Genomic DNA, 18996 nt, shown 5'->3' on the forward strand with positions numbered 1-18996 from the left:
TGTATGATTGTCGGTACAACTGTTCGTCTATTATGACATATTTGGCTGCCTGGCGCTGCACCCTTCTAGCTGCATTGCGATCTGCAGGGAGGGTCCCGTCTAGCAAGAAGCTCGCGAGTGGGTCGATCCAGCTCGGTACTGCTTCAAGGACGGGAGCGACCTCCTCTGCCCCCCCGAGAATGCTAGGCTGAGGTAAGTCCTTTATGTACACGGTTCTCATGGCGTTGTGACTGGTGTTGGCTAACCGGGACAGGGCATCGGCCTCAGTGTTCTCTAACCTCGGGATTTGCTTGATGAAGTGTGACTGAAAGTTGAGCAGAGCCTCCTTTACCTTTGCCAAGTAGGCGGTCATAGTTAGCTCATGTGCTTTGTATTCGCCCGTAACCTGGTTGACCACAAGTTGGGAATCGCTGCAGATAACTATGTGTTTCGCTCTTACCTCTTGCGCTAGGGCCAGCCCGGCTATCAATGCCTCATACTCCGCCTTGTTGATGGATGCCGCGAACTTAAAGCGTAGCGTGTATTCCAATTTCGTGCCACCCGGGCCGCGTAGGACTATTCCAGCCCCGCTGCCCTGTTGGTTCGAGAAGCCATCTACGTGAAGGATCCAGGGCTCCTCATCCCAGTTTGCGTTCGGCCTAACTAGGAGAGATGTCACCTTGGTTGCTACCTCATGGGGTTCGGACTCTATTGGCTTGGGAGCTCCGGGCTCACCCAAACTGGGGATCTCGGGCTCAACCGGCCTGGGGACTTCGGAGCTGAACGTGCACTCGGCGATGAAATCTGTTAAGGCTTGGTCTTTAATAGCAGTTCGTGGCTTATACTGGAGGTCGTACTCATTGAGCTCGATGGCCCACTTCGTCAGCCGACCGAAAACCTCGGGCTTGAGTAAGACTTGCCTCAGGTTTGTCAATCAAGACGATTACAGTGTGAGCCTGGAAATATGGGCGGAGTTTCCGAGCTGCAATTATTAGTGCATATGCCAACTTTTCTATCTGCGGGTATCTCGTCTCTGCTCCTTGCAAAATTTTACAAACATAATAGATGGGTCGTTGGACCCGATCTACTTCTTTTATTAGTACCAAACTGACCACCTCGTCGCTTGCTGAGAGGTACAGTTCTAAGACATCGCCCTCCTCGGGCCTGGTTAAGACCGATACACTAGCGAGGTATTTCTTTAGCTCGTCGAACGCGAGCTGGCAGTCTCGGGTCCATTCGAACCCTTTGCCTTTAATTGCCTTAAAGAAAGGCACGCAGCGGTCTGTCGACTTGGACATAAAGCGGCCCAGGGCGGCTATGCGGCCATTTAACCTTTGGACCTCCTTCAATTTCCGGGGCGGTCTCATGTCTACGATTGCCTTAATCTTGTTCGGGTTGGCCTCAATGCCGCGCCAGTTAACGATGTGCCCTAAGAACTTGCCCGAGGTGACACCGAAGATACATTTGTTCGGATTTAGTCTCATGTTGAATTGTCTCAGGATTTGAAATACAGAACACAAATCGTGTATTAATTCGTGTGAGAACTGTGTCTTGACGACCATGTCGTCTACATAGCACTCTATCTTTGTGCCAATTAAGGATTGAAACAGCTTATTCACAAGCCTTTAAAAGGTTGCCCCATAATTTTTTAATCCGAAGGGCATAACCTTGTAACAGTATAGGCCGAACTCTGTGATGAACGAGGTCTTTTCCTCATTGGCCGAATCCATTATGATTTGGTTGTTGCCCAAATAGGCATCTAAGAAGTTCAGCAACTCGTGCCCCGATGTCGCGTCTACCAAGCGGTCGATTATGGGCAGTGAGAAGCAGTCTTTTGGGCAGGCCCAATTCAGGTCGGTGTAGTTGATGCACATGCACCATTTGCTGTTTGGCCTTTTTTACCAGAACGGGGTTGGCTACCCAGCTTGGGTAATGGACTTCTCTCACGAAGTCGGTTGCGAGAAGCTTTGCGACCTCCTCGTCGACTGCTTTCCATCGCTCTAGGGATAGGTTGCGTTTCTTTTGTCTAACGGGCCTAACTTCAGGATCGGTATTAAGTTTGTGAGTTATAAGGCTGGGGTCAATACCGGGCATATCGGCCGCGGACCATGCAAAAATATCTAAATTTTGAAGTAACTTACCAGTTCAGATCGTAGAGGTTCCTAGACGGAAGCACCAATCTGTAGCGTCCGAGCTGGGTCCGCAGCTGAAGTTGGGATTGCGACTGTTTCTTCTGTGGGCATAGCTCGTTCTTCGCCATGCTCCGTGGGCCGCTCCAGTTCGAGGTCGTTGACTACCTTGGTTTTTCCCTTCAGGGCGGCAACATAGCACTTGCGAGACTCGAGCTGGTCGCCCCACGCTACTGCCATACCGAAGTCTGTAGGAAACTTCATTGCCAAGTAGTAGGTGGAGACCACTGCTCATAGGACATGAGTGATTGGCCTTCCTATTATGGCATTGTAAGAGGAGGGTGTCGCGACCACCAGGAAATCATGGTTGAATCTGACCGCACAGGGCCATGTGCCGACTTCCACAAGTACTGTCACTTTCCCGAGGGGCTTGACTTCCTCTCCGCTGAAGCCCACCAGAGGAGTGTTTGCGGGCTTCAACTCGCTTCTCCGCAACTGAAGCTGGTCAAACGTTGACTTGAAAAGAATGTACGCCGAGCTGCCTGAATCAACAAGCACGCGCCTGACTTCGAAGTCATTGATCCTCAATTTTATGACAAGCGCATCATCGTGGGGGTAGTGGAACCCTCGCACATCGTCTTCCGTAAAGAAAATCGGTTCCTCCGTCTTCGGCCTCTTCGGAAGGTTCTACTCTTCTCGGGCAGCTTCGCGAACTGACGCCCGGGCCGCTGCCGAAGTACAACCCGCTACTACCGAACCTCCCACTATCACGTGGATGGTTCCCCGAACTGGCAACTCTTCCGGAGGCTGTCTTTGCGACTGTTCGACCGGCCTGCTGCTGGATTCGGGAGCATCCTTACCGTGCTCCCCTTGCCGACCTGTCTTATTATTATTATTATTATTATTATTATGCTGTACAAAATTTATTAAATACCTGCAACGGATGAGTCCCTTTATCTCGTCGCGGAGATTATTACAATGTTCGGTACCATGACTGTGGTCTCTATGGAAACTGCAGTACAAGTTTTTGTTCCTCTCGTTTGGGTTCCCTTTTAGGCGAGGTGGCCACTTTACGTACGGGGCGTCTTTGATCGTCATCAAGATCTCAGCTCACTTCGTGTTCAAGGGCGTGTAGTCTGTCCGACCTGCCATGGGAGCTCGGAACGACTGACTTGGTTTCGGTGCTCGAGCTGGATCCTTCCACCTATCTCCTTAATTGGGGAGTTCTTCTCTCTTTCTTTTTTCAAACCCGCCCCCAATCGTTTGGTTGATGTCCTCCTCCGTTCGCATGAACTTGTCCGTGAGCTTAAGGAACTCAGCAATGGTCGCTGGCTGGTTGGCCACTATATGCCACTTGAACTCCTTGTGTGTCACCCCCATATTGGCTGCCGCAAGTAGAACTACGGGGTCTAGGTGTGGGATCTGTAGGCATGCGTCGTTAAACCGCTTGATGTAGCCACGGATGGGCTCCCCTTCCTTCTGGACCATGCCGAGGAGGCTCTCCTCGGTTCGGGGGCACCGCTTGCTGGTGACGAAGTGCGCGGTGAAAACCTGCATGAACTGGGCCCAACTCCTTATTGACCCGGGGGTCAGGTTCCTGTACCAGGTGCGAGCCACTCCTCTGAAGGTGGTAGTGAAGGCTACGCACATACAGGACTCGCTAGCCCTAGCTAGGTGCATTTGGGACTGGAAAGGCATCGACATGGTCGCTGGGGTCAAATGACCCATCATACTTGTCGAGTGGGGGGAATTTGAAATCTCTGGGCATAGGAACTGCAAGGAGTTCTGATGATAAGGGGGAAGGGACTGAGAGGATAGGGGCAGCCTGTACCTCTTTCGAGCTCGCTTCTTCACCTCGGAGCTCAAGCAGGACGCGGGTTGCAGTTCGGCGGCTTCGCCGGCGGTGCCTCTGGTGCTTGGAAGGCCCGACGTTGGCACTGCTTGCCTCGGTGTTCCCGAGCTCGATGGGCCTGGACTGCTGGAGGTAGTCTGCGGCTAATGCGTTGAACCGATTTTCGGTGTGCAGGGGCCCATCCTGAGAGCGCCGAGGTGATGCTAACTTGATGGATCGGGTTCCCGGTTATCACGTACCTCCATTCTTGGGGCGAAGATGACCTTTTATAACCACTTCGCGCACTCACTCCCAAGCTCCTGTCAGGTCGGGTATCATTACCTCTGCGCTTCTGCCAGTTTGGGTGTCATCACCTCTGCTGGGGCAGACAACCGCCACTACTCTCTTTATCGGAGCCGTCTCTGTAACTGGAGGTGGCGGTGGCAGGTGGCCGTTGAAGTGCGGCTGTCATGCGTCAGATCCTAAGTCAGTCAGGTGCGCCGCCTCAGGATACAGACTCCTTTGGTGTCAGGTGCGGTTATTCAGTTCGGCGGCTTGGCGACGAAGTGTCGGAGTGGTGTGCGAGGTGAAGTCTTGAGTTCGGATAGAAATGTGGCCCGAACTGCCTTGGGGTGGGCCAGTTCGGGTTGTTGCTCATTGCGCTCCTCGTAAGGTTCGGGGTCAAAGGGAGAGTTCGGGCTCCTTTTGGGGAGCTCGGACCGCTGGTTCCTCCTCTCGGAGCTCACGCCTTGAGCGCACTGCCGTGCCAAGCTGTCGCTCCTGCCAGGTCACCCTCGGTTGCTTCCACGTGTTGGGTGGCCCGGGCCAAATCTTCCTCCATCACTAGTGAACTAAGTATGTAAGTAAATCAAATAACCAATTACATAATTAGACAACTAAATAATAAAACAATAATTAATATTCAATAAATAATAATTAAATAACTAATTTATTAATATAAATCAATCAACTATTTAATTAGGAGTGTAGTCAAGCTAAGTTAAGCCAAACTTAAGCATGTGTTGGCTTGGCTCAATTAAAATACTCATGGGGTTTGAGTTTGAGTTCGAATTTGATTCGAACTTTATTTTTTGTTTTGAGCTTGATTCGATTAAATATTCGATGAGTTTGAGTTTGGCTCAATAACAAAAAAAATAATTAAAAAAAAAGAATATAATTGATTAAATATTCAATCAAATATTCTAAAATATTATACTATAATTAACATCACTAAAATTCAAACTTTTGCAACGTTTTATTTAAATGTCGCAAAAGTAACATCGCAAAAAATCAATTCCTATCACATTGCAAAAAATCAATTCCTATTGTATTCGAATATACCCTGACCTGAATTTGATATGATCTATTAGCCCCCCTAAATAGGGCATTACATAATGGAATCTTGGTTTAATGGAAAGACAAAAGGGGGAATTTAGGGTTAAACTTTATGGATAGATGTTTTGATGTATCTAGAGTTTAATGATGTGGTTTGATAGGTTTGGATATGCCAAAATTGAGGGGATATTTGTTTGACTCGGGAACCAGACACCTAAACAATCCATTATCCATAACCGTTTTGGCCATCGATTTTTGGGTCAATGGTTCAACTATCCCATTCGAATAGATGACCCATTCAAAATTAAAAAATGATTAAAAATAAAAATCATCCAAAAAACATTGTTTGGGTCCAACGAGTCGACGGTTTGACCGCCCGAGTCAGCAATGGATTGCCAAGTCAATAGTTTTGGGCCAAAAAACAAGTTAGGGTGGAAAGCATAACTAGATGCTTAGATAGATCTCAAATCGAATGGTCTGACCATCTAAGTCAACGATGGTTCAAAAAATATTGGTTTTAGTTATAGTTTTCATTTTTTTTTCATTTTTGATAAAAGTAAAATTGTTATTTGTGTAAATAATCGGGTCAGTTTTGGGTTATTGATCGAGATAGTTAAAGATTATAATTTTGTCCAAATTATTAATCAAGTTGGTTTTAGGCTTGTGATTTTGTCTCGACTGTCCCAGTTAATAATTGGTTTGGGATTGGTTAAATAACCAATTAATTAGATAATTACGTAATAATGCAATAATCAATAATCAATAAATAATAATTAAATATATAATTTATTAATATTAATTAATCAACTATTTAATTAGGAGTGTAGTCAAGATAAGTCAAGTCCAACCTCAACATGCGTCGACTCAGTTCAATTGAAATAAATACTCATGGGCTTGAGTTTGATTCAAAATTTATTTTTTAATTCGAGATTCGTTTGTTAAATATTCTATGGCCTTAAGTTTGACTCAATAGCACAAAAAAGAAGAATATATTTTTATATTATATAGTGTATACTATATATAAAAATATATATTTTATACTCTAAAATAATATATATTATAAGTATAATTAATATTATAATTATAAAATAGATAAGTTTATTTGAATATTCAAATTTTAATTAAAAACAAGAATATAATTGATTATTTGAAAAACCATTAATAAAATTAAAACGAAATACTAATAATTAAATTTTTGCTTAATAATAAAAACAATTTAAATATTTAAACATTTAAAATATTCCTTTATATAAGTATTTTTTATAATTATTTTCAAATTAGCTATAACTTAACTTTATAATTAAGTCATTTCATAACTAATTGATAAAAGCTTTAAAGTTAAATATAATAAATAATAATAGTAATATAATAACAATAATAATAATTGTATATATACTAAATAATTGTGGAGAAAGGGATTCAATTTACATTTGGTGACCTTTAGCATAAATGTCACCAAAATATAAACTAAATGTCATTAAAAGGTAAGGTTTTTACGACGTTTCATAAAAATATTTGGCGCCAAATGATTTTTAATGACGTTTACAGTGGACGTCGTCGAAGCAGAAATTAAACGTTGCGACAAAGCGAAATTTAGCAACTGTTATTGGGAACCGTTGTGAAAAACTATTATTTGCGACGTCGCGGAGAAAGAACTTCGACGACGTTTAAATTAAACGTCGCATAAGGAGGTTTTTTTTTTTGTAGAAAACTCACTTTATGGGCTTTTGAAGGAAATAAATATGGTGACTATAGTAGTATATTCTCATAATGTCTGTCAAGGCTTCCTCCAATGTCCATGTGTTGTTATTCACCTTAGATACTCCTAATGAGATGACTGAATGAATATTCATTTTTTGGTTAATAATAATGTTTTTATAAGAAAGTTAAAAATTGATCTAGTGATCAAAGATTTGGTCATTCTCAATGAATGTAGATAACTAGGTTGTTATATCTTTTCTTTGTGTACAACAACAAATCTAGTAGTATTCCTTATCCATATATACATAGAGCCAGCCTGAACACCACCTACAGTTTTGATAGGTATGCATAAACAAGTTTCTTATTCAATATTTGTAATAACAACTCTCATGTTTGTATCCTGATAATTAGACTTGTTATATATTCATTCATTATAGTTCAGGATGACAATTTCTATCATACTCGGCACATATCCATCCCCATGGGGAGGGTTTTTTGTTTGAAAAATGGATTTTGGGGTGGAGATGGGTTTTGGGATTTTACTACAATACTACTATTATTGCTAATATTAAGGGGCCATTGCTTGATGTACTACTCAAATCATAATCTGAAAAATCTCCTCATGAATAACAACATACAAGTGCGATAAATATATAAGATGTTTGGTTGTAATGTCTTGTGGGTAGGTGTAGGTAGCGTGCTGCCCAATCTTGCATTGCCTGGTTCAGATCTGGGTGGCGTTCTTTCAAGTCAGGCTTGGTGGAGTCTAGGCCCGCACCAAGCCTGCACAAAGTGCTGGTGGGACTTTGTAATCTTAGGCATGGAAATTTAATACATATATAATATTTATAATATATATCATAAAATATCATATATATATATATATATTTTATAAACTTATTCAAATTTTAATACTTTTTATTTTAAAAAAAGTAGTTTTTATTAATTCATGTGGGCAAGTCTGGATACCTGATCTAATATGGCCATATACTATCATGCTTGAGATGCGGACTACGCTAGGCTTAGATGGCTCAAAATACTCTTAGGCCATGTTTGGGAGTGCTTAAATTAAAAATAAATGTTTATTGAATAAGTGCTTATTCGAAACAGCACTTATTTGCATTTGGCACCCAACTTTTTCAATTGCTTATTTTTTAAAATAAGCACTTATTTTCTTTCAAATTTTCAAAATATACCTTTGAAAGCACTTTTATCAAATTACTTTTAAAAAAACACTTTTTATGAAAGTACTTTTATAAAAATATTTTTACGAAAGCACTTTTGAGAAAGTACCCTTATGAAAGCACTTTTAATTTATTTGTATAAAGTGCTTTCATAAAAGTGTTTTTTGTGAAAGTACTTTCATAAAAATGATTTCCTAAAAGTATTTTTATAAAAGTGCTTTTATAAAATTCAACTAGGGATAATATTATAAGTGGTAAACACTTTTTATGAAAGTACTTTTACAAAAATATTTTTACGAAAGCACATTTATAAAAGTACCCTTAGGAAAGCACTTTTAATTTATTTTTATAAAGTGCTTTCATAAAAGTGTTTTTTGTAAAAGTACTTTCATAAAAATGATTTCCTAAAAGTATTTTTGTAAAAGTGCTTTCGTAAAAGTTTCAACTAGGGATAATATTATAAGTGGTATTTTAAAAATCAATTAGGGATAATTTTGGAAGAAAAAAATTGAATAAGTGCTTATTGTATAAGCATCTAAAAAAAGCTGAAAATTTAGACTTAAAAAAGAAGTCTTTATTTTTAAAATAAGCACTTATTTTGGACTTATTTCGTAGATACCAATAATTGCTTAATGGCCCAAATAAGCACTTATTTTTAAGCACTCCCAAACATGGCCTTACTACCCTAGAAAACCTGCTCAGGTTGGGCTTGACTCAACCCATGATCTCATATTAATATAAAGCCCACCCCTCCCAAGACCCCACATGGTTGGGACCAACATTACTGCTACTACCACTATCATTTACACATAGCTAGGCTTTCTTATACTATTGCGGTTTGGTCTTTCTTCTCTACCTTGTAAAATTTGGCTGGAATGGTTTGCACTAAGAATTCCTTTGATGTGTGGATCATCTAAATGCAGCCCAGCCCATTGGATGTTTAAGATCTTGTGCAACTAAAGTCATTGACAATCCACTAAAGCCATGTTTGGTTTGAAGGAAAAGGTAAGGAAAGAAAGGGAAAGGCAGGAAAACCAATACAAGATTTGCAAAGGTTTCCCTGACTTTTCCTTCATTTCCCTACATCTTCCTTCAAACCAAACATAGCAATGTCGAATTGGTTGTAAGTCATCTTTCAGGACTGAGGACACAGGTTTAAAATGCGGATAGTAGCAGTAGGCTCTTCATGTTGTTTGCTAATGGGCCTTTCTTCTGCCCACCTTGTCATTAACCCATTAACCCGCTGACTAGGTCTACTCTATGACACGTGGCCCTCGTGAGGTTAAAGTTATATCAACAACACCAAAAAAAATCTACAGGTGTCCATTTATTTAACACTTATTTATCAGATTTGCTTATTTTTCTATCCCGCTCTAAACTTTTCTACTTTGTAATAAAGAAATCTACAGTTTTTCCTTATAATTGGGTCCTTTTCCAAATTTGGTACTTGTTGGTTTGTAATAATGGTTTGCACTCCTACATAATACAAATTTTGTACTTTTTGTCTCATTTGCATTCATTAGAAGTATATAAATTTCGTATCTCAAAAATTGATGTTAAATTTGCACTATCTTCTTCGTACATCAATTATCTCTTGTATAAGGTGGAGACCAAATCATCTTGTTTCTTATTTTACTCCCAAACAAGTAACCTTCGTTCAGCCTCCATTTTCTTACATATAAGGTGGGGCCACATTGTTTTATTTTATATATTATTTTTACTTTTCATAATCAAACAAGACAAGACAAGGTCAAATCTAAAACAAAAGCAAACCACATCATTTTAACTCAACCTATTTGTAAATGGGTGCAAATGACACTCTTATTGGGGGGGGTAAAGCCGCATTACATGTACCAAAAAACAAAAGAAAATGTCAGAAAGAAGGATTAAAAGAAGGCTCAAAGTCAAGAGGATCGAGTCAGAACTATTGGCCACAACATAATGTTGTTTGTGCCCCTGTCTACCACTTCATCCGCCCTTTTATTATAATATATTATATAAAATAATACACATCATGAAACATTCAACTGCTACGGATATATATTTTGAAGCAAATGGGTTTGTTTGGAAACTAATGAGTTCTCATCAGTCATCACCAATAATCCAATACTTTATTTGATGGTCCCCTAAACTGTGTCAATATATAGAACCCCCGGCCCATCAACCATTTATAGGAAACTAATAGTTGTTTAAACTGTCCAATAGCACATGGGTGAGCATAAGTCAGTCTGGTTTGAAAATGGCCATGGACAAAACACGACTTACTTTAGACAGACTGACTGAGGGCGGCTTAGGAACAATAATTTTGTGCCAGAGATTCCAAAAAGGAGTGGTTTGGAAAGAAATAAATGGAGGGTTATTAGGAGTTGCTTTAAAAAAGGTGTAAATAATTAAATATAATGTAAGTGCCTTACTTGCCTACGAAACTAAAGGCAATTGAATAAATTAATATATTATATGTAAAGCATAAAGAATAGAAACAGGGATTGAGAAGATTCTGCCTCATATAAGTTGAAAATGTCAGAGCCCTTAACTGTTAAAATGTTCTATCATGTCATATCTCCTGGGGGTATAGAAACTAGGTCAAGTACAGGAGTTTCAGTTTGTTTTCTTGTTGTAACTAAGATTAGCTTAGGTTCTTCCTCATTCTTCAATATTATGATTTGTGTCTGTGTTTTTTGTTTTTCATTTTACATTAAACCAGAGAGGGGTTTTTTAAACCTGGTTGGGAGGTTTAACCGTTTTTCTCCTGATCAACCGTTCAATCATGTTAGGTAGAGATAGGCAATTTTGCGGGAATTTTTGGGTATTTGACCCGTTCCAACTCTAACATGACCTGTTTATCAAAACCCTATAGGGTATCTGATATCTGATGCTTGGGATGCATAAATATGAACCTATTATATTACATATCATGCACAAATTTATAAATTTTAAATACTAAGATAATTATTCTATTATTAATATTTTATTTGTATAAATTTCTTGGGATTAAAATCATCATTTGATGTAAATTCGGATTTGATAAATTATTTATTTCATTTAGTTATAAAATGCTAATTTTAAGTATTATTTCTTTTATTTTTTAGTTGGAATTGTTAATCATATACATATATTGATTGTTTTGATGAACACAAAAGTTAATAAAATCTATTTTATTTCATTAAATGATACAAAAAGTGAGATGATTTAGTGGCTTAAAGTAGTGTTAAGAGATTTGGTGTTATCATTAATTGATCTAGGTTCAAGTCACACTATAAGCATTAAGAGTTTTTTTTAGTATAAAACTTTTGGTCATGGGGTTTTAAAGGGTTTGGGATGGGACGGGCTTGGAAAATTGAGAGGAAAAGTTAAACGACTTTGGAATCAGGGATATATAGGTGGGTTTGGGAATGGGTAGGGCAATTTGCACGGGTACCCTACCCATTGCCATTCCTACATTTAGGTCAATGTGACATATTAATATAAAAAAAAAATCACATGAAATGGGTTATCCACTAAATGGGTCAGTTGGGTCAATGGTTGGACCATCCGGATCAGTTTGTAACATAACAGGTTAGTTTGACCCAAACCGGGATTATGGTCCACCAGCCTTGTGATTATTCATTCTATCTACCAAAAACTTACAAGCAAAGGGTTGAAATATGAAAGGAAAGGAACAAAAAGGATATAAATGCTTCCAGAATTTTAGAACTAATTATTAATCTGATATATCTCATAATTTCTTAATTTTTCTTCTCTATTCTATTTTGTGGCAGTTTTTTTTATCTCCTATACTTGGTTTTCCATTTTCAGTATCATATCATTTTTCTATTGGATTTTTCTCTCTGATAACAACCCTTGAACTTTGCCAAAACTATTTTAGACCCTAAAGAATTTAAAGCCATTTTCACCTCATGCAAAAGCTTCTTTAAGGTAAAGACAGACTATGTTAGAGATGTCATTGACATATCTCTTAGATGATGAATAAAATAATAATGCATGCTTATATGACAATGCTTAAGTTTGAAAAGCAACTTTAGACCTTCAAGTTTGAAAATCTCACTTTAAGTGTTAAAAAATCTATTAGTTAAAAATGGATTTTTGTCAAAGATTTTATCAAATTAGAGCCATTAAATTAATAATAATTAAGAGTAAATTATTGCTTAAACACTAATTTAATTAGCTTAACTACTTTACTTACTTTATTAACTTAATCAATAGTAAACTTATTTATCTTAATTAACTTTGATTATTTAATTACATAGCTTAGTTTACTTAATCAAATAGTTAATTCATTGTTGACTTAATTTACTTATTTAGTTTAATTATCTTAATTTCTTTAGTTTCTCTGTTTACTTACATTAATTTATTACTTAATCAATTAGTAAATTCACTTAATTAAATTGTCGTTTACCATAGAGGCAATTGCAAGTTTGAAAGTTTGTCTTATATGTAGTAGTCATGTAATTTTTTAATAACATAGGAGCAATTACAAGCCAATCATATAAGGGGGTTTGTCTTTATGTGCTATTCTTGTAATTTATAAGGAAAAAAAGGCAAAAGTTACTATTATATTCCATTTATTGCATTCTCACACTTTCCTTTGTACACATTTCAGCTTGATATATTTATATAGATTTAGTTTAATTACTTTAATTTCTTTAATTTCTCTATTTACTTACCTTAATTTACTTAATCAATCAGTAAATTCACTTAATTGCATGGTTTTAAAATTGTCATTGACCCAGAAACTGTTCAATTGTCTAATTTGATTTTATACTTGACCCTCAAATTTCCGAAAAAAAAAAGACGGTTGGAAAACTGTTGACTTGGATGATTGAACCACTAAACTGTTCAACCTAATGAATGGTTTTCAGGACATTTTTATTTTAATTTTTTTAATTGGGAAAATTCCAGATCAGTACCCTGTACTTTGGCTCGGTGACAATTTGGTTCCTACACTTTTAAAATGTGATAATCCAATACCCAAACTTTCAAAATGTGACAATCCAATACTTATCGTTAACCAATTTGTTAATCAATCGTTAAGTGACATTTGAAAAATAAAAAATGCCCTTCGAATGCCATCTAAATCTCATTATCAACCATCCAAACGTTGACAAAAAAAATGAATAGTCTCAAATCCTATCATCTTCTATTCTAAAAAGTTGGTGACTGCTTAGAAGAAACTCTAATTTGGGACTATTCATTTTATTGTCAATGTTTGGATGGTTGATAAAGAGAATTGGATGGCATTCTTATGGCATTTTGACTTTTCAAATATCGCTTAACGATTGATTAACAGACTGGTTAATGCATGTAATGGATTGTCACATTTTGAAAGTTTGGGTACTGGATTGTCACATTTCGAATGTTTGAGTATTGAATTGTCGCATTTTAAAGTTTGGGAACCAAATTGTCACTCGAACCAAACTACAGGGTACTGATAAGGAATTTTCCCTTTTTATTTTTTTCCAAAACATCATGGACTGATTTGTTTGGACTAGACAAATAACCATTTTTACCTTGGATATGATCTTTTTTTAATTATTTAACAAAATAACTAACAATTAATTAAATGGATACGTGATTATTAATAAATAGTACAATTGATAAAAAATATAAATTATTAAATATGAGAATTGAGCATTAATTCGTTAATAAGTATTTAAAATAAATAATTACATTGTTATTAATTAACTAACAAATAATTAATAATTAATAATTATTATTGTTTATCATTCTTATAATCATTAACAATTATTAATAATAACCACTAATTAACATAACAAATAATTATTAATAACTAGTTAATATTATTAATTAAAAACATTATTAATAATTAAAAACTGTTAATTAATTAATATTAAATAATTAAAATAGCCGTTATTAAATAATTGAATAAATAATAAAATAATCATTACTGGATAATAACATAGTTAAATAGGTAATTACACAATAATCATTAGGGCTGCTAATAATGGACCACAAAAGTTTGAAACCAATTTGACATATGAACTATTAATCTTGGGTTCAGATGTTCCTTTAATATAATCAAATTGCATTTGAGATTTAAAATCTGACTCCAATCAATAATTGGATATAATGTGGGTGTAACAATATCCAATCAGATTAAAATAAAGGCCAAATTATTTTATAATATGTATTGATTCAGAATACTTAGTATATAAAATTTATATAGTTATATATAAATATTTAAATATGTTATTTATATGGTATACTATATATAAATCTTCATTTATATAATAAATTCAGTATTTCATGTTTTTATGAGCTTATTATATATGAGTTAAAAAATAATTAGTTTTGTTTAATTTCTTTCTTTATTTTAAAACCACAAAGCATACTTGGATTAAATCTGAATTCGATCCCAAGTCGAATAGGATTCAAATTCAATCCGAGATCCCCATATTCGATTGAGTTTGGGATAGGATTTGGCTTTTAATGTTCATCAATTGGATCAGACTTTGGATGCTGTTGAATTCGATCCAATTACAGCCCTAAAATCAGCTCTTGATGATAAATATGGTCAAATTTACATATTGTCCACATTAAACCCCTAGGCTGTGTTTGGTTGCAATGCAAACAAATTTGTATTAATGTAAAATCATGGCAGTGCAAATGATTTGAGTGTAAATTAGGACTTATTTTTGTTTCAAATTTTAGCTTATTTTGTTTGGTTGCAGTACAAATGAAGTGAATTAAGACATAAACCAGAATAAAATAAAACCCTAGATAAAATTAAATGAGAATTTGCATTTTTTTCATTTGCACTCTCATGCATTTGTATTAGTGCAAATAAAATTGCATTGCAATCAAACGCAACCTTATTTTTTTCAACTAAGGCTCAGTTTGGAAAGAGTACAAATGTAAATATGTACAATATAAATACATGCAAAATAATACAAAATATAAGGTTTTACACTACAAATTTACATTTGTACTCCTTCCAAACTGAGCCTAAGGTGGTGTAATATAGGAAGGCAAGGAGGAAAGAAAAGAAAATGACTTCTTGGGTTCTACAAAAAAAAAGACTACTTAAAAAGACCAGAACTTTCAACTGCTCCAATCAATCACAACTCTTAATGTTTCCTTCTTTATCCAATTAAATATCTAATACAGTATACTAAACTAGCAAGTCAAATTCATTGTACACAAAAGGATCAATTTTGAAGGAATACAAATACAAATATGTAGAGTGCAAAACCTTGTATTTATACTGTACATATAAATATTTGTACTCTTTTCAAACTGAGCCTAAAAGTCAAAATATTATTATACTATATGTGTGTATAAGGAATCAATAAAACCCCTTCTTTAATGTAGGTAAGTTATAAATTAAAGAAAATATATAGAGAGAATCATACAAGTGGCAACTTATCTTACCATTGCTTTATGCCACAATTTTTTGCCAAATGGATGCCTTTCATGTGGTACACTAACTTATTGAGTAAACAAGTGAATTCCAATGTGGCTGGCCAAATTAGAGGTGTCAATTGGACTGGATTTGGTCCAACCTGATCTAGCCCAATGTGAGTCCACTTACAAATGGATTGGACCCAATCCAATACAAATTAAATCAATCCAATCCATTAAAATGTAAATGGACTGGATTAGATCCAATCCAAACCGAATGAAATATCAAAAAATTTATAAAATAGTAGAACATATAAAAATTGCAAAAAATATTAAAATGAAGAAAATCTGAAAATTACAAAAAACACCCTTTTGGCATTGAAAAAGCACTTCCGTAGAAGTGCTTTCACAAAAGTACTTTCATTAAAGTGCTTTTACAAAAACACTTTAATGAAAATACTTACTAAAAGTGCATTCGTAAAAGTACTTCCATAGAAGTGCTTTTATAACAGTACTTTCGTGTAAGTGCTTTTGATTTGTAAAAGTACTTTCGTAGAAGCGATTTTATAAAAGCTCTTTTGTAAAAATGCTTTTATAAAAGTACTTCCGTAAAAATTCTTTTATAAAAGTGCTTTCATGTAAGTACTTTTATAAAAGTGTTTTCGCGAAAGTGCTTTTGTAAAAGTACTTTCATAAAAGTGGTTTTATGTCAGATTTAGTTTTGATCGATTTCAAATTGGACAGAAGTTTGGCCTCATGATCGGATTATTGGAAATTCAGTTTAGGTCCAATTCAAAACTAATAAGAATATCGACCAATTTATTTTAGATTGGCCCAATCCAATAATTATAATGGACCGTTCAAATCTGATTTGATAAGGTTTGGATCAAATTGGATCTAATCCAAAACCGGTTGATTGATACCCCCATGGCCAATTCAGGTGGCCTTTTATTTAGGGGTCGTTTTGGAGGACCCAATTGAAGATTTATCAAAGTTAGTTAATTACCTTGAAGCACTTTGAACAAGTTATTTAAAGAGATTGAACTGGACAACTCTTCAAGTGACTAACTAATAGGCTATCTATGTGGAGACCATCTCAGAAAACCATAAATCGATGTGCTCCAGACCTCTTAGTAAGATGTCAATGGGTCAGGCTTGGCACAGGTTTGCCTCAACCCTAGCATGACCCTTTTTCGACCCGACCTCTAACATTTCAATTATATTTTCTAACACGTTTTGAAAACCTAAAAGGCCATTAATTTAAGTTAGGAATTTGTTTTATAGATCTTAAGGTGTCACATTTTCTATTTAAAAAAAAGAGAAGAAAACCAAAAACAATGTATAAAAAAGTTATAAGCTTTAAGGTTATTGAGTTAGAGGTCAAAAAGTTACAAGAATACTATGTATAACATTTAGGGGTATTATGAATGAGCAGGGCTATTTAGCCAAAACCCGAATTTGAAATGAATCCAACTTGGGTTAAAGAATCAAAACCCTAACCCAATCTTAAAGCTGAATATCTATATCTAACCCTAACCCAATCGGGTCAAGCCAGATTTACCGTTTAATCCAGCCCATTAACATCCTTACCTATTAGAACCCATTTGGGAGGTACTATGGCAAATGCTCATCCCAATCCGTTCTAAAACATAATACACAAAATGACATTTGTTTAAGCATGTGACAAGTTCCAAAACGAGCTATGATCGTTCAAGAACACAAAATATCATGTCATTTCTAGCCACACTACTATTTTCTCGTGTTTTGGAACGAACCCTACCCATGCTCAATTTTCTATTTGATTCCATGCTTCTCAACCCAGCTTTCACCAGTCGACCATTGGTCCATTGCTTCCATCATCTCTCTCTTTTTTTTAGAGATTTGTGACTCTTTTAGCTCTAATATTTGATTTTTAGTAATTAATCATTATTTTTATTATGCTCAATTGATTATTAAATTATATTGTACTATGTTCAATTGATTTTTATTTGATTTATATAAATTATTTTTATTACCTTTAATAATTTTTAATAATTGTTTTTATTACTTTTACTTGCATTATTTTTTATGATGCTTTATTTGTATAAATTAGTTTTAAATTTTCTTTTGATTAATTGTAAAATGTGACTAACGTATAACAGATATTTTGAAAATATATGTATTGATAATTTATCAATGACATTGGTATCAATTTATATTTTACATTTATAACACATTAACACATTCTATTAAAAACACACCATAGTGTAAAACTTATCATTTGTTGTGTCTAAACCTAGAACACAACACACTACGTATACTAGAGCCATGGTTTTGGAACACAACATCTCAGGGGGTGTTATTTTTTTAGATTTTGAGAGGGGGAAAGTTGGTCAATGGGATTTTGATTCCTATTGACCAAGAAACCCATGTTCATTTTTCAGATTTATGTGGGGACCAATGAACGTTTATTTTCCTAGGTATTACATACCCGGGTAAGTGATACCCATCTCCTAGGTGGGTAAATTAACTTTCCCATCTAGGAGAAAGTTGGTAATACTTGGATGGGACAAAATTGCCCCTTTTAATAATAGAACTTTTATGGCTAAGATGGTCATTGACTTATTTACATGGGAAATAAAATAACATGGATAAATGCACTTACTTGGATAAGTCCTTCATGGGAAACACTTATTCGAATAAATTATCTGAGTGACTTACCAAAAAGCGAATGGGGCATTAGTATGGTGTGTTTTGAGATGAGCCACATCCTTTTCAAGTAGACAAAAGAATAAGCCCTTAGTGAATATGTTGTCAAAGAGGTTGTAAGCTCCTTAGTGGTGAATGCAGAGTAATTGAACGTTGTAGCTGTAGCTAGAGGTGTAAAATGGGTTGTGCTGCTTGCGACTTGGCATAACCCAATATGATAAGGCTGCGAGCCATGTTGGGCTTAGGGTTTTAGGTCCATGGGCTGGCACGACACGGCATGACCGAGTAGGTCGTGCTGCCCACGACTTGCGTGTCGACACAACCCATATAATATGTTAATATATAATTTTATTTTCAAGTTTATTATATATTTTTCATTTTATTACCACACATATAAATAATTGTATGCATCAAAATCCATATAAAATAAAGTTTTAAGATGTTTTTTTTTTAATTTTTTGTCTATTTTAAAATTTGTGTTAAATTTTTCTTTTTTTTTTTCAAAATTTTTAGAAAACATGACTTGACCCAAGATTCAACCTGCAGCATGACATGGGCCTACACAAGCTGCCGTGACTGTATCGAGCCAACCCCCAAAGTGTAGGAAGCACGACTTGACTCAATAGGAGCCAACTCGATTTATACCTCTATGTGTAGCAGGGTGTGGAACCAATAACAATGCTCCACAACAATAATAAAATCTATGGGGCCAAAGTCAAGGTTGAATGATTGTGATACCCATGTGTTTTATTTTATGATTAGTGTGGAGTGTTATTATTTTAACCCAACC

This window comes from Nelumbo nucifera, chromosome 4 (assembly GCF_055504915.1).
Source record: "Nelumbo nucifera cultivar China Antique chromosome 4, China Antique-T2T, whole genome shotgun sequence".
Taxonomy (NCBI): Eukaryota; Viridiplantae; Streptophyta; class Magnoliopsida; order Proteales; family Nelumbonaceae; genus Nelumbo; species Nelumbo nucifera.